The sequence below is a fragment of the Danio rerio genome, chromosome 1 (assembly GCF_049306965.1).
Source record: "Danio rerio strain Tuebingen ecotype United States chromosome 1, GRCz12tu, whole genome shotgun sequence".
NCBI lineage: Eukaryota > Metazoa > Chordata > Actinopteri > Cypriniformes > Danionidae > Danio > Danio rerio.
Window position 1 is genome coordinate 37,085,482 of NC_133176.1, and position 15,100 is coordinate 37,100,581.

The 15,100-nt window shown below is 35.2% G+C and overlaps 1 long non-coding RNA gene across 4 annotated transcripts; it reads left to right on the forward strand.

Annotated features, from left to right (window-relative positions):
* The first annotated feature begins 7,676 nt into the window (after positions 1-7,676).
* On the forward strand, positions 7,677-11,228 carry LOC141386051 (uncharacterized). Of its 4 annotated transcripts, none has more exons than XR_012407130.1 (7): positions 7,677-7,721; positions 9,320-9,377; positions 9,467-9,560; positions 9,684-9,841; positions 9,937-10,032; positions 10,207-10,336; positions 11,075-11,228. It is a non-coding gene; the product is annotated as an uncharacterized lncRNA (long non-coding RNA). The 4 variants fall into 4 exon arrangements; XR_012407129.1 differs by lacking the exon at positions 11,075-11,228 and adding an exon at positions 8,291-8,363 and having other exon boundaries at positions 10,207-10,652; XR_012407128.1 differs by lacking the exon at positions 11,075-11,228 and having other exon boundaries at positions 10,207-10,652.
* The last annotated feature ends 3,872 nt before the right edge of the window (positions 11,229-15,100 follow it).

Consider the following 15,100-nt stretch of genomic DNA (forward strand, 5'->3'; position numbering starts at 1 on the left):
AAATAACATGAAAAAAACATATATATATTTATATATATATATATATATATATATATATATATATATATATATATATATATATATATATATATGTATATATATATATTTCATTATAGTTAGAAATACTTAGCACATAACTGTGGACTCAAACTTATGTACTTTTTAAAACTTTTTGATATTTAACTTTTTTGATAGTATTCACTTCAGCCATAATCTGCAGAGTCACTTTAAAAAGAGAGAGAGAGAGAGAGAGAGACTGACATTTTATTTTCAAACTTTCACATTGACATTCAAAGATGTGGGTGACTCTTAAGAGGTTAAAGGCAGAGTCTTATACTGCTTAGGATATGAAGAAAGAAAAAAAAAAACAGGCTGTTTCTCTGACCTTAATCCTGTATTTCAAAAAGTACAATAGATGGAAGACTTGAGTCCCAGATGAAATGAACTTTTTTCTTGGTTACGGCCGTTCTGAAGCATTTATCTCAATTTAACAGCTTACTGACTTCAAACCCAGAAACTGCCACTAGTGTAGGAGTCCTTTGAGGATTACTGAAAAATGTGTCACCCTCACATTTTCGCTTCATTTCACAGAGAGACACAAGATGCACATAGTAGCATCCTTCTGGCCTCTTCGAACGACTGAAGACGCAGTGACAAGAGCACATGACTCAGAGGCAACTGCTGGCCTCCCACTCGCAAATACTTCAATATTCCATCTCATTCAGGTCACGGCAGACGAACCATAAGGAGGAATCCAAATATCAGCCCGAAAGGTATATTTAAATCAGTTTTTAACTTTACCTTAAAGGCACCTGAAAATAAAAATGTACTCGCCGTTTTCTCCCAAGAGGTTCCAGACCTTTATAGGATTTTTTTCTTCTGTTAAACAAATTTTGAAGAATGCTAGCAACCGGTAGCCGTTGATATCCATTTTAAAATGATATGGAAGTCAGTGGCTATTTGTAACGGAAGCTTATTTAAAATAAACTGCTGTTCAGTTTCATAGATGAAACTGTAATTCTTCAGGTTTGGAATCTTCTTGTCTCAAGCCATTGATTTTCACATTCCTTCAGAATCTCACGTATTAGCTGCTCAGACAACGAAGACGATTGTTTCTTCACCTTCTTTTATTCTAATATTTATTTTATTCATTTTCAAGTATTTCCCAAGTGACGTATACCAGAGCAAAGGAATTTTCAAAACATTTGCTAAGCCATCTTTTTTTTTTTCTGTAAAAAAGTTTTATTTCTTTTAGTCTGCCTGAAATAAAAGCACTTTTATTTAGTTTTTTTTTTTTTTTTTTTTTAACGCTGCCTTCGTTTAGCTGCAGTTTCCAATGACTAGCCTAATCTAACTTCCCAGTTAACATAATTAGCCTAGTTAAGCCTTTAAATGGCACATACACAGCTAAATATTTTGCTAAATAACTAGCAAAATATTGTGCACTGACATCATGACAAAGACCAATGAAATTTGTTAAAAACAATTAGTTCTTTTTAAGACTTGTCTTTGTTCAACTGCACTTAAGAAATAAAGGGCATCTATGATGAAAATCAACTTTTGTAAGCTGTTTGAACAGAATTATGTGTTTGTATATTGTGTCCACAGTCATATAGAAGTGACAGAAACATGACATTGAGTGTGGCTCATCATTGCAGAAAGGCTTGAATTAACTCCACAACAAATATAACAAATAACCGTTTGGAAAGTTCTTACTGTAGTAAGGGGGATTTGTTTCATTTTTGTCTGTCACTGTGCTGTTTGTCTACATAAAGGTTACAGCTCTGACATGAATGTAGGAACAGTGGGCGGGGAGAAACAGCACATTCCCATTAAAGAGTCACGAAACACCAAAACACATTTTTTGAGCTGTTGACAGTCGTATATGTGTCCCACACTGCTAAAAACACTATTAGGACACCTATATTTCACTAAAAAGTGTAAATTGGTTGTTTTTGCGTTATTTCAAGCAAATTCGTACTTTTTTATTTATTTTTGAAGCTGCGTCACGGCCATGACATAATAGCGTTGTATTTCAGCGTGCAGACTGGGCGTCTGTGCCAGAGTGAGTCTTATTACGTCTTACAGTGTGATGCATTAATGCATGAGTAAGGCTTGGTTCAAACCAATCAGCGCGCTCTATTGTGCAACTTCATTAATATTCATTACTGTCAGAGTGTAGACAGAGACGCCACGTTGTATTGGCAAAACAAGCGTGAAGTGTTGCTTTTATAGTTTGCTGCAATTAAGTTTTGTTTTCATTTTTTTTCTGTGAGAGCGCAGCTGAAGTCACGCGTGGATTAACAGTGTACGCGACGCGCGACAACAATAACTTACGTGTCTAAGGAGGAACATTGTTTACCTGAGAGCTGTTCTCATCTGCAAACGATGAGATCCGGATTCGCTTGTAGTCTCCTCTAAATAAAGACGTGGCTCTAGTTGCTGGTGATTGTCCTGTCTCTACAGATTTGGTAAGTGAGCGACCAGTGCTCTTTGTTTATTCAGTTCGTATTTTATTCGTATAAAACAAACTATTGCACCGAGTGTAAACAAGTTAGCACTAACAGTTACAACCAAACTATAACCTCGTGTTGGATTTTGTGACCGGAATAACACACGCGGCTTTCTGACGCTACCTGCCATGTGCAGTTTCCGGGAAATGCTGAGTTTTTTTTCTCTCATTCGCCGTGCGGTATCAAACATTGCATGAAAAATACACGCTTAGAGCAGCTCCTCGAATCAAACATCACGTTTGTCGGGAGGGACATGAATGCATTCCCTGAATGAAAGAGCCAAACTGCAGTTAAAGCCTTAAAACCATTTAATAATTTGGCAAATAATTAGACTACAGATGTCCATGTAAACACAGTCACATTGTCCGCTGTGGTTGTGTGTTTTGACTCGGAAATTCAGCGCACCCAAATAGACACTCCCACACCAAGCCTATTTTCTTCCTCCAACACTCCCCCCTAAACAGAGCTGGACACGCCCACTTTTCTGACTTTTTCCAAAGTAGAGGTGTGAAAACACCCTGCTGAAACGAGGGGGTTTCATGGCCCTTTAAAGGCATAGGCAACAAAAACAGCTACAATGTTATAACAGCTCAAATTTTCCAATTTTCTCAATTTTATTTTAAAGATATAATAAATAATCTGATGAGTATTTTGAGCTGAAACTTTACAGACACATTAAGACTTATCTTAAATCTAAAAAAAAAAAAAAGAGTTAAAATATGTGCCTTTTAAAAAAGAATTGAAAATCAGTTGGGTTTTGGATTGTTTCTCACAACTTATTTGACTATATTCTATAGAATCTTCCAAAAATTAGTGCATAAGCTGTGAAATGTTTTTTAGGTGATGGATTTATAAATAACACAATGCAAATGCTTCCCAGTTCTTCCCAAACAATTCCCAACGTTATGCAGTTCTGAGTGTGCCTCACACAGGTGAGTGGGGTTGACAAACCACCTGTGTAAACACATACTTTCATATCTTTATCGTTTTAATGGATGCACCAGACACTTTCTGAAAATCAGCTTCTCTAAAAAAATAACAATAAATAAAAACATTGTGTATTTATGAAGTATTCTTTCCACAGTGAGAGGGCTTGACAAACCACCTTCTCCTTTACCCTTACTGGCGGGGATGTTTTCATCCACTCTGGGGTAATTTGGAGTCTTATTTTAGCCATAACATTTTCTGTTTAAGCAATTGGAATGATTTTTGGTGACAAATCTCATGTTGACACATATTTGAAAATGTTTTGATTAAAAAGCATCAGATAGTTTATTATATTTTATCTTTATCAATTTTTGTTAGCAATTTGGTGAAAAAAATACACACAAAATGACGTATTTTCAAGATAAAATTAATTGTGGACTGGGTTTTTTCTTACCTTTTATTACAGTCTTAGAGATGTGAAACAACATTGCCTTTGATGCATTGTTTTGGAATAATTAACTATTTTTTTTCTCCCTAATTTACTGTTGGTGTCTGTTTTTGCCCCAATGACTTTCTTCAAACCACATTTTCTGATTGACACTATGTACCATTAACCCGTTAGATAGGCCTGTGCAAAAAAGCTTAGTTTCTTATGCATAACAGCAAATTAAAGTGTGTGTTTGTGTGTCTGTGAGTGTGTGAGGGTGACCTTTGCACACTTACCTTGATGTGTCTGAGACAATAACAAAATGCATATCAGCTCTCAGAACTACATGGAGTATACAAAAACAAAGACTGTGTATTTATGCACCATCAAATATGGTTATAATGGAGGTCACTGGGGCAAAACAGCCACCAACAGTAAATTAGGTAGGGAAAATGAAAATCTAACTTAGCATCAAAGCTAATGTTGTTACTACTCATTTACATCTCCAAGATAAAAATAATAAAAATATGATAAAAATGTGAAAAAAAAAATATATATATATATATATCCAGTCCACATTTACTTTTTATAATGAAAAATGTGTGTTTTTTCACTAAATGATTGACATCATTTGTAAATTTGGCAATTAAAAAGTTAAAATCCTGTAAATTTTTCTTTTTACAGGATTAACTTATTTATGCAAAAAAAAAAAAAAATAATAATAAGATGTTTTCATCCCTAAAATGACAAAAGGGTAGGATTTGAACAGTACACAAGGGTTAAAAAAAAAACACTCCCCCCTCCCAACTCTAGCACTTAATTGTCTGGGAACAAATTGTTTGTTTATATGGTTAGCACTTCTTGTCTGTGTTGCCTCTTGTTGAATTGCTAAATGCCTTCTCAATTGTGAGTTCCTTTTACAAAAGCCTTACCTAAATGACTAAATAAAAATGTAAATTAAATTTTTTACCCTTGCAAACAGAAAACCATAACGTTTCATTTATATAGCTCAAATCTTAAATTTCCATTGCATGAATCCAGGCCATAATAGATCACTGAAAGTTTGGTATTGTGTAAATGATGTTTTAAGCAGCAAGACTAAAAAAAGAAAGAAAAAAAAGGAAAGATATAATTTCAATCATCTAATGGAATAGATTAAGTTTGCAGCAGCTAAAACTTTTGCAAAATGACAGACAGGAATTATGAGTCATGGAGGTCAGATGGATCAGACATCTTCTGTGTTAAATAGTTTGTAATAATAGGTCATGCCACCCAAAGCATCTCAATGAGCTTTGTGAGGGAATACAACCACGTGATGAGAAAAAGAGCCTGGTGGGGGAAGAAAGTAATTAACGTTGAACAAAACACTCCTAATAATTCACTTACTGCAGTCACCTTTACTTATTCATTAAAAGGGATAATGGTTAAATTACATTTCTACTGAACAGCAAATGTGTTTTTGTTCCGCTGAATTTATTTACTTTCTGAAAGGAAGTCATTTATGCTGTTTTGCATGCAGCTTTTAGGAATTTGTAATTAACATTTTTTTTTTTCTGAGATAGACTGGGGTAATTTGAATAATTTGTGAAGGCTAATTGCCATTCCCTTTTGAAATTAGAAAACATCAATAAATGACACATTACTCCTGTTGGCCAAGCAAGAATTTTTCATACCCTAAGAAAATAAACAGCTATTTGATGTTGAAATGAGCAACATATGCTAATATATTTTAGGCAATAACTTGAAATAGCTTGAAATCATTATTTAACAGTAGATAGCTCAGCCAATGTTTTGTTTCTGTTTTATAACCTGAAAACGGAAAGTTTTGCTATTCTGGTCAGGTTACACTAGCAAGTGATCAATGTTTAATATTTAGCTTTAGGAAAACATTTTATTTCACCTTTAAAGTGCTGTCTTTGTTCCTTTTTCTTCTTTTATCTGCCCAAATGTTATCTTGCATGTTGTGTGAAAAATATCTGTTTGAAAATGTAAAGCCTGCTCAAAAGGTTCTTCAGTGGTTCTTTGGTTCATAATCATAGGAGAAGTGCATATAGAACCCATTAAGCATCTGTCATGGTTCTCCTGTAGGCATGGACCAGTATGAGCTTCTGACAGTATGATAACCTTGGATAAAAATATCACGGTTTCACTTTGTTGTGATTACTGCTCTAAATTCTATTCTTTTTAATAATCTGGGTTAAAAGCTTAAACTTTTTTGAACACAATATAGTTTAAGAAACATTTAAAATATTTTGGAACAGTATATAAGACTGTAATATAAGGTTAGATTTAGGTTGTGATGTCAAGTGACCAAAATTCAATGTCAAGCCAGCGTCTGAAGACAATGATATTTTGAAGTCCAATAACTTTGTTAAATTACGTCGTTATTTGGTGGATTTTATGTTGTGTTGGAAAGTGACCAAAATCCAATGTCAGATAGATGTCTTAGTGGTAATGTTCTGATGTCAACCCAATTTTAATTTCCAAACAAAATTCAATGTCCTCATGTCGTTGAGGTACGTTGGAATTCAACATCAATACCCCTTGTTGATATCCTGTGCCTGCAGGAATTGTCTTCTGCTGTCTTTGTTAGTTTCAAAAAATGAAAATTTAAAACGGATAACTTGGAAATCTTTTCTCCCGGAGATACTGGTTACCTAAAAAAACAAACAAAAAAAAGAAAAAAAGTCTTACACATACCTTAGGAACGGTATTGAAAATTTTGCCAGTTTTAAAACCTTGACTTTTCCAAACCACGGTATACCTTGAAAACAGTTATCAACCAATCCCTATTCTCCAGCAGTTCTGTGTGTTGGTTAAGTTGCTATATATAGCACTATGTAAAAGTGTTGGTGCTAAATAGCACTGAAAGTTATGATCACAATAAAGAACACATTTTAGTCATACAATAGTGTTAAATAGCATCATACTCCAAAAAAGCATTAAATAATGTAAAGACATCTAAAAGTGACTCCAGAAGTGAATCCTCTACTTTAACTTTGTGATGCTAATTAGTTATAAAAATCTGGAATATTTCAAAGATCAGAGTGCATGATAAATGTAGTTATTGTCTTTTAAAGCAAAGAGCGAATTGTGAACTGCCTTAAATGAGTGTGATTCATTTTGTTGCCATGTCATCTAATTGTTCAAATTCACTTTGCCTGCTTGTGGATGAAATAGTAAAACACGAGTTTGTTGATATTTGTTTTCAACAAACTCTAGTCAGATTGGCTCATCTGACCAATCAGAGCAAAGTTAGTCTCAGCCTTTCAGACTTTTTCCACATTTTTATGTTATAGCCTTATTCCAAAATGGATTCCAAATAATGGACAATACCCCATAATGACAATTTGAAATAAGATTTTTTTTTTAATTTTTGCAAATATATATAAAAAAAAAAAAAAAAAAAAACCAGAAAAATCACATGTACATAAGTATTGACAGCCTTTGCCGCCAAGCTGTAAATTGAGCTCAGGTACAATCTGTTTCCACTGATGATTGTAGAGATGTTTCAGCAGCTTATTTGGAGTTCACCTGCACTGTAAACCCTAATGCTGTAACTAATTAATTGAGTTGAGTTCTATTAACTTAAATCATTAAAATTCGTTTATCTTAATTAACCTTGATGAGTATTTAGAACTTTTTCTTATTTTTGAGTTTGTAAAAATTTAATCTTTCAAGTAAGGTGAACAATTCTGCTGGGTTTAATCTATACAAAATGTCTCTTTAAAGTTTCATTAACTCAAATTCTGTCAGCCTAGTGATTTTGCGTCTGACGTCATCCAGGTTCACGTACGTGCTCATGCTTCATTCGTTTTTTTCAAGATGGCGGATCGGCCTCGCTTCACACTACAGTAAGTAAAATATTTACAAATCCAAGAAATATTAAATGTATGTTTTAATTAATATAGTCACAGTAACAGTTTAATGTAATGTAGAGTTAATCAGGGTGCGTTTACATGTCGTACATTACAGAAAACATGTTTAGCCTCACTTGTTGCTAACTAACGTTAACATTACTGTTTAAAAAGTTAGAATCAGTGGAATGTTAGCGTTAGTTGTAATGTGTTAACTCTGAATTTTCACTGATCAACAGAGTGTGATAAAGACAAAAATATTTTAAATCGGCAGATTACATTTTTCAAAAAAATTTAAATCTTGGCGCGAGTATGCCTTTTCTCAGCCTGTGCTGAAGTTGTCATGGAGACGTGCGCTCTCACAACCGCATGTCATGGCGCTGCGCTGAACTCCATCCAGTATGTGAATGTAGTGTTATCTTCGCGATCTGTAGGCACTTCGGAAACGAAAGGCGCAAGAAACGTAACGTTAATCATAACTCAAATGATCTCCGCCTAAACACTTAACGGTATTTTCTGATGACGCGCAAAAACGTAGTCTCAAAACTTAACTCTGTCACACGCAGCTTGTTGCTTGCTGATCCATGTATGAGGATAGCCTGACGGAGAACATTTAAGCTGCGCTCCTCACCTGAGCAGGTACAGAGCAGAGCTTCATTTTACACTACCACATTGAGGTAAAGTTGGTTTTATATTTATACATTCATTTAGTAACAACTTGTGACTCGCTCCATAAATTGTTTACCATGGTACTTTGTGTATTCGTTCTGAAATCACATGCAAGTATGACATGAAAACAACATTACACTAAATGCACTATTTTTTTTGACTGAACAATGTTGTACTTTGAAAGTCATTGGCTGCTAATATGATTTCACCATTAAGAATATGCAAAAATTACCTTTCTGAAATTATATTATTAAGGAGAAAGTCTGAATGTGTAAATATAAAACTAACTTTACCTCAATCACCAGCACTGATCAACACTTAATATTTCCTCGCGCTTAAGACGACATCTCTGCATATCAATGATTACCTGATTAATGCGATCAGTTAAATGAGTTTAAATGTCATTTAGGTCAAATGTATTTTAAAGGTATGATAAAAGTTTTTTTTTTTTTCAATCTATTTTTTAAAATGTCTACTCTGGAGAGAATATAAACAGCCTAAAAAACAAAGTATGCATATCTATAACACATTAATACAAAATTATGTTATTAAATAAAATAATAACAAAACAAAATATTCAAGACGTGGTAAACAAGACAGTTTTCTGATGTGCAAATTTTGTAGCTTAAAATATATTTATATCTTAAAAATATAAATATTTTAGTCTATATATTTTTACATCATTAGACAATAAGGTAAATTTTGTTATTTCTAGCTTTTAAAATCAGGCCTTAAATTTCTTTGTCGTCCTATTCAGTTTTAGAAATTTCAATACTGTTTAAATTAAATCTGTGTTCATCGAATTAAAGCAACTAACATGATAATCAGCTCTATTGCTAACCGTTTTGGAGGTTAACGTTAGACATCAGGCAATTGTACTACTTCCACTCTCAGCTAAATGACACTGTGACTTTGTGTACATACAGAATTGAAGGTCAGGTGTTGCTGACTACAGAAAGGTTCTTAAATGGAGGCATGTGAAAGGTGGGTAAAATATTTATTTTGTACTACTATGCCTGGCATATCCAGATAAAATAAATATTACAGTGTATTTATCAATGATACTTTTGCAGCAAGGAAAGTGAAACTTCAGCTAGACCTTGAGTTCAGTTTACAACATGAAGATCCTGCTTTCAACATCTGATCAACACCTGATTTTCATCTGAGGTAAAAAATAGGTAAGTAAATGAAACATAATAATAATATTAATACATTTTTTCTAGAATTGTATATTTTGTGGTGTGGGTTTGTTTTATGAAATTCTCTCTTGTTTCTTTTTGCTGTTTGCAGAGTACCAACATGTTACAAATGAAAATTTTCCCCACAAATTCTTTGCAAAACTGGACCACCACCTATTTCATTTGATGACAATTTTAAGGCAAACAGCATCCAAAACTGGCAAGACAGCAGATACCCTGGCTAATCTTTTAAAGGTTTATGATGAGCAGGTATGTTTGGGGTCACGTGTTAAAGTATACATTAAAATATAATTTGAATTATTATTATTTTTTTAATTTTTAAAAAATTGATTCTTGATTTCCAGGAACTGAATGATGTCAGTTCATGACGGACTACTGTTATCAGAGGTCTTTTGGTCTTGCTGCGTGAGCGTGACTTAAGATTCTTTAGGAACACCCTGGTAAGACTTCATTCATTCTTTTCACAATTAGGCATGTTTAATGAAAAGATGAAAGTTTTGAAAACTTTTACTTAATAACATATTTGTAATCAAGAATAGTTGATGAATCATATAATATTGGCTCAGTCATTGTGATACTGTCCTTACATTAATATCCTTGAATTATATTTTTAGATTGATAATCCTGCTGACTGAAGATGCTTTATTGGCCCTGCATTCACTGAGGGTCTCTGTTGTCCTGAAGAATGAATTGGACACCACCCACAGCACACTTCCAGACCTTTCTTGTCTTGTATGGATTAATGTATGCTCTTCACATAATATATAGTAAAGGACTTTGAACTTGTGCAAAAAGTTTTGCTTGGCATGGATGATGGAAAATAAAAAGTCTCGTAGCATGAAAACCTTAAAGAATGAGTTGATGTAGAGCTTTTTTTTTTTTTTTTTACTTAATAAAGACTGTCTCTGGGGTAGTAACTTCAAAACATTTATTTACCTTTAATTGGTAAGTATGCATTTTATTATATATAGGGATAGTTTGTCCAAATCTAAAATTCTGTCATTTTTCTAACTCTTCACTTGTCCCAAACCTGCTTGAATTTCTTGCTTCTGTTGAACACAAAAGTTAAGTAAAGCTGACAACCTGTAACCACTGACTTTCTAATAGGAAAACAAATACTGTGGAAATCGGTGGTTACAGGTCTCAGCTTTTTTTTTTTTTTTCAACAGAAGAAAGAAACTCAAACAGGTTTGGAATAAGTAAATGACAGAATCATAGTTCAACCAAGACTGAATATATATATATATATATATATATATATATATATATATATATATATATATATATATTGTAACGAGCGCACACATGCCACGTCGCCCTGGTCGCTAATTCAACCCAGCTGGACCATCATCAACACAGGATCGTTCACAGCTGGACGTCATCAAGTGGAGAGGCATATAAACCAAGCCCACGCAAGAGAAGATGAGCTTCATTCACCCAATGACTCCATGCGCTAACGCTTGTCTCTCTGTCTCTCCACAGCAGACTCCAGCTCGTGACGATCCCACATCCGACTACTCACTGTCCTTCACTTACTTCCCGGAGCACCAGAGCACCTCACCTTGAAGAAGAGCACCGTTTACACCCCATTCACGTTGTAAATAAAGCACCCTCCGGGGACTTGTCTGTAAACTTATCCAACTGTGTCGCTGTTTTCCCTCTGCCTCGCTACAATATATATATATATATATATATATATATATATATATATATATATATATATAATCTGCTCTCCGTTAAACAGAAATTGGGGGAAAAATAAATGGGGGCGAATAATTCTGACTTCAACTATATATATATATATACAGTTTCTGTGTAGTTTACACTAAACGAGTCACTTCACAGAATGTGCACTTATTATTTTTTTAACGAATGCCTTAAGTGTAAGTTTTACACTTATTAATGTATTATTAAATTTTATCAAACTTATAGTTGTTTTTTCTTGAGGCTCTTATGTCTGATATCATATTTACATTGTGGGTAATTTTTATTAATTTCAGAATAGTGTTCATTTTCAATCTCTTTATGTCTAATAGTTTTTATCGTTTTAAGACATTTGTAATTGCATAGGAGACAAATTTGAAAGTACTGTTGGACATTTTTTCTTTAACAATAAATGTCTAAAATGGTATTGTCTGTGTGTTTTAAATTACAGATTTATTTTGACAGATTTATGGGGTTTAAAGATTAAAATAATGGCTAATTTTATTTGTGAAACTGACGATGGAGAAGTTAATTTTAAAAAATGCTATCAAAATGTATGAGCTGGGTGACTAAGTATGTAAAGGTGAGATAAATAATTAAAAATACGTTAATTGCTATTAAAATGTATGAGCTGGGTGATTTAAGTATTTAAAGTTGAAAGAAATTAAAGCAATTAAGTTAATTGGTATTAAAATGTATGAGCTGGGTGACTAAGTATTTAAAGTTTGGAAAAATTAAAACAATTAAGTTAATTGCAATTAAAACGTATAAGCTGAGTAACTTGGGTATTTTAAGTTAGGTGAAGTGTCTTGCATGAGTACAACAAACTCAAAACTTAATGTTTCTGTTTACTTAAAATAGATAATTTCATAACTTAAAAAATTTGACGTAACTGATTACCTCAAATTTTTTGAGTTTTGTCAACTTATTCGGGATTACAGTGTGTGGTAAATTCAGTTGATTGGACATGGTTTGAAAAGGCGCACACCTGTCTATATAAGGTCCCAGGGTTGACAGTGCATGTCAAAGTGCAAACCAAGCATGAAGATAAAGCAATTGTCTGTAGACCTCCAAGACAGGATTGTTTCGAGGCACAAGGCTGGGGAAGGTTACAGAAAAATTTCTGCTGCTCTGAAAGTTCCAATGAGCACATTGGCCTCCATCATCCGTAAGTGAAATATGTTTGGAACCACCAGGAATCTTCCTAGAGCAGGATGGCCAGCTAAGCTGAGTGATCGGGGGACAAGGGCCCTAGTCAGAGAGGTGATCAATAACTCTGTCACTGTTCAACTCCAGTGTTCTTCTGTGGAGAGAGGAGAACCTTACAGAAGGACAACCATATGTGCAGCAATCCACCAATCAGGCCTGTATGTTAGAGTGGCCAGACAGAAGCCACTTCCCACTTGGAATTTGCCAAAAGGCATCTGAAGGACTCTTAGACCATAAAAAACAAAATTCTCTGGTTTGATGAGACTAAAATTGAACTCTTTAGAGTGAATGTCAGGCGTTACAGTTGGAGAAAACCAGGCACCGTTCATCAACAGCCTAATACCATCCCTACAGTGAAGCATGGTGGTGGCAGCATTATGCTGTGAGGATGTTTTTCAGCAGCAGGAATTGGAAAATTAGTCAGGATAGAGGGAAAGATAAATTCAGCAATGTACAGAGACATACTGAATGGAAACCTGGTTCAGAATGCTCTTGACCACAGACTGGAGTGACGGTTCATCTTCAAGCTGAACAATGACCCAAAACACACCACCAACATATCAATGGAGAGGCTTCACAACAACTCGGTGAATCTCCTTGAGTGGCCCAGCCAGAGCCCAGATCTAAGTCCTATTGAACATCTCTGGAGAGATCTGAAAATGGCTGTACCCATCCAACCTGATAGAGCTTGAGAGGTACTGCAAAGAGGAATGGACAAAAATTTCCTAAAGACAGGTGTGCCAAGCTTGTGGCATCATATTCAAAAAGACTTGAGGCTAGTATTGAAGTATTGAGCAAAGGATGTGAATACTTTTGTACATATTATTTTTCAGTTTTTTAAATAAATTTGCAATAATAATAAAAAAAATTGACATTGTCATTATGCGGTATTGTTTTTAGACTTTTGAGGACATATATTAATTTAATCCATTTTGGAATGAGGCTGTAACATAAAACATGTTGAAAAAGTGAAGCGCTGTGAATACTTTATGGATGCACTGTATGGCACCAAAACTGAAAGTGGACATTAAACAGAAGTTAAGATTGTCCTTTGCTGTTTTTTCAACTTTTGTGACGTCCATCCACTTGAAGCAGTCCTGAAATGAGAAGAAGAAAGCAGTCATTTACAGCTGTGACAAGTAGGACTTGATGAGAGATTAAGGCCCAATAATAATAATAATAATAATTCCTTACATTTATATAGCGCTTTTCTGGGCACTCAAAGCGCTTTACACAATGGGGGGAATCTCCTCATCCACCACCAGTGTGCAGCATCCACCTTGATGATACAACAGCAGCCATTTTGCGCCAGACCGCACACCACACACCAGCTGATTGGTGGAGAGGAGACAATGATGAAGCCAGTTAAATATGGGGATGGTTAGGAGGCCATGATGGACAGAGACCAGTGGGCAGATTTTGGCCAGGATGCCGGGGTTAAACCCCTACTCTTTTCGAAGGACATCCTGGGACTTTTAACGACCACAGAGAGTCGGGACCTTGGTTTAACGTCTCATCTGAAAGAGGGCGCTCACTGAGCAGTATAGCATCCCCGTCACTATACTGGGGCATGAGGACCCACACAGACTGCAGGTTGGGCGCCTCCTGCTGGCCTCACAAACATCACTTCCGGCAGCAACCTAGCTTTCCCATGTGGTCTCCAATCCAGGTACTGACGGGGTGCAGCCCTGCTTAGCTTCAGTGGGCGAACATGTGAGAGTTGCAGAGAGCTAGCTGCCGGCTGTATTTTATTTTGTACCCCTACCCCTACACTTTCAGGGCTTCAAAATTTACCCCAAAAAATTGGGACAGTGCAGCACCTGCACACGACATCTTATGTCATCATGATCTCTTGCTTCATATAAGATCAATGATCGCGACCGCTGTAGTTATTCCAGTTGCTTTATTTTTTGGTATTTATCATCAGGAAATCACTGAAGGCATATCATGTTATCATAGCAATATAATGTGGCAATAAGCTTGTAATTGACACTGTAAAAAGCTAATTTCCAGCCACTAGACATTTCTGACAGGATAATCTAGTGTCATCCGACAGATGTGAAAGTATGTTATAGGACCACTAGAGGAGTTATTAGGGATTAAATAGTGTTACGACCACAGTCACAACATCAAATAAGGGAGGAGACGAACGCGTCGGTCTAGGGGTTTTATTAACTGAATCACCTAATGTAAACATAGTGTGGGGAGAAAACACAATAAACCAAAGCTGAACACAAAAGGAGCACAACTCCACGTCTGGACGGCCGCTTAAAATCCCGGTCACTTAAACTCTGCAGTGCAAGCTCTTAAATCGCTGGCGGTCAAGGGTTTACTGGTGCGGAGGAATCAACTAAAATCAAAACACAAACAGCAACAAAACACTACAAGGTGACAAATTATCATAAATAAAGAGATAAATACATGGACATGTAACAAATAGTGACAAAAATGCTTGTTCGTGCATCTCCTTATTTCCGTGTGCAGCCATGATGCTAATGTAGATGGTTTATTCTGGGAAAATTTCTTACCCTTTGCTTTTGAGTGTGGTCCTGAAACATCTCAGTTTCAAGAACTTTCTGGCCCTTTCCCTTAACC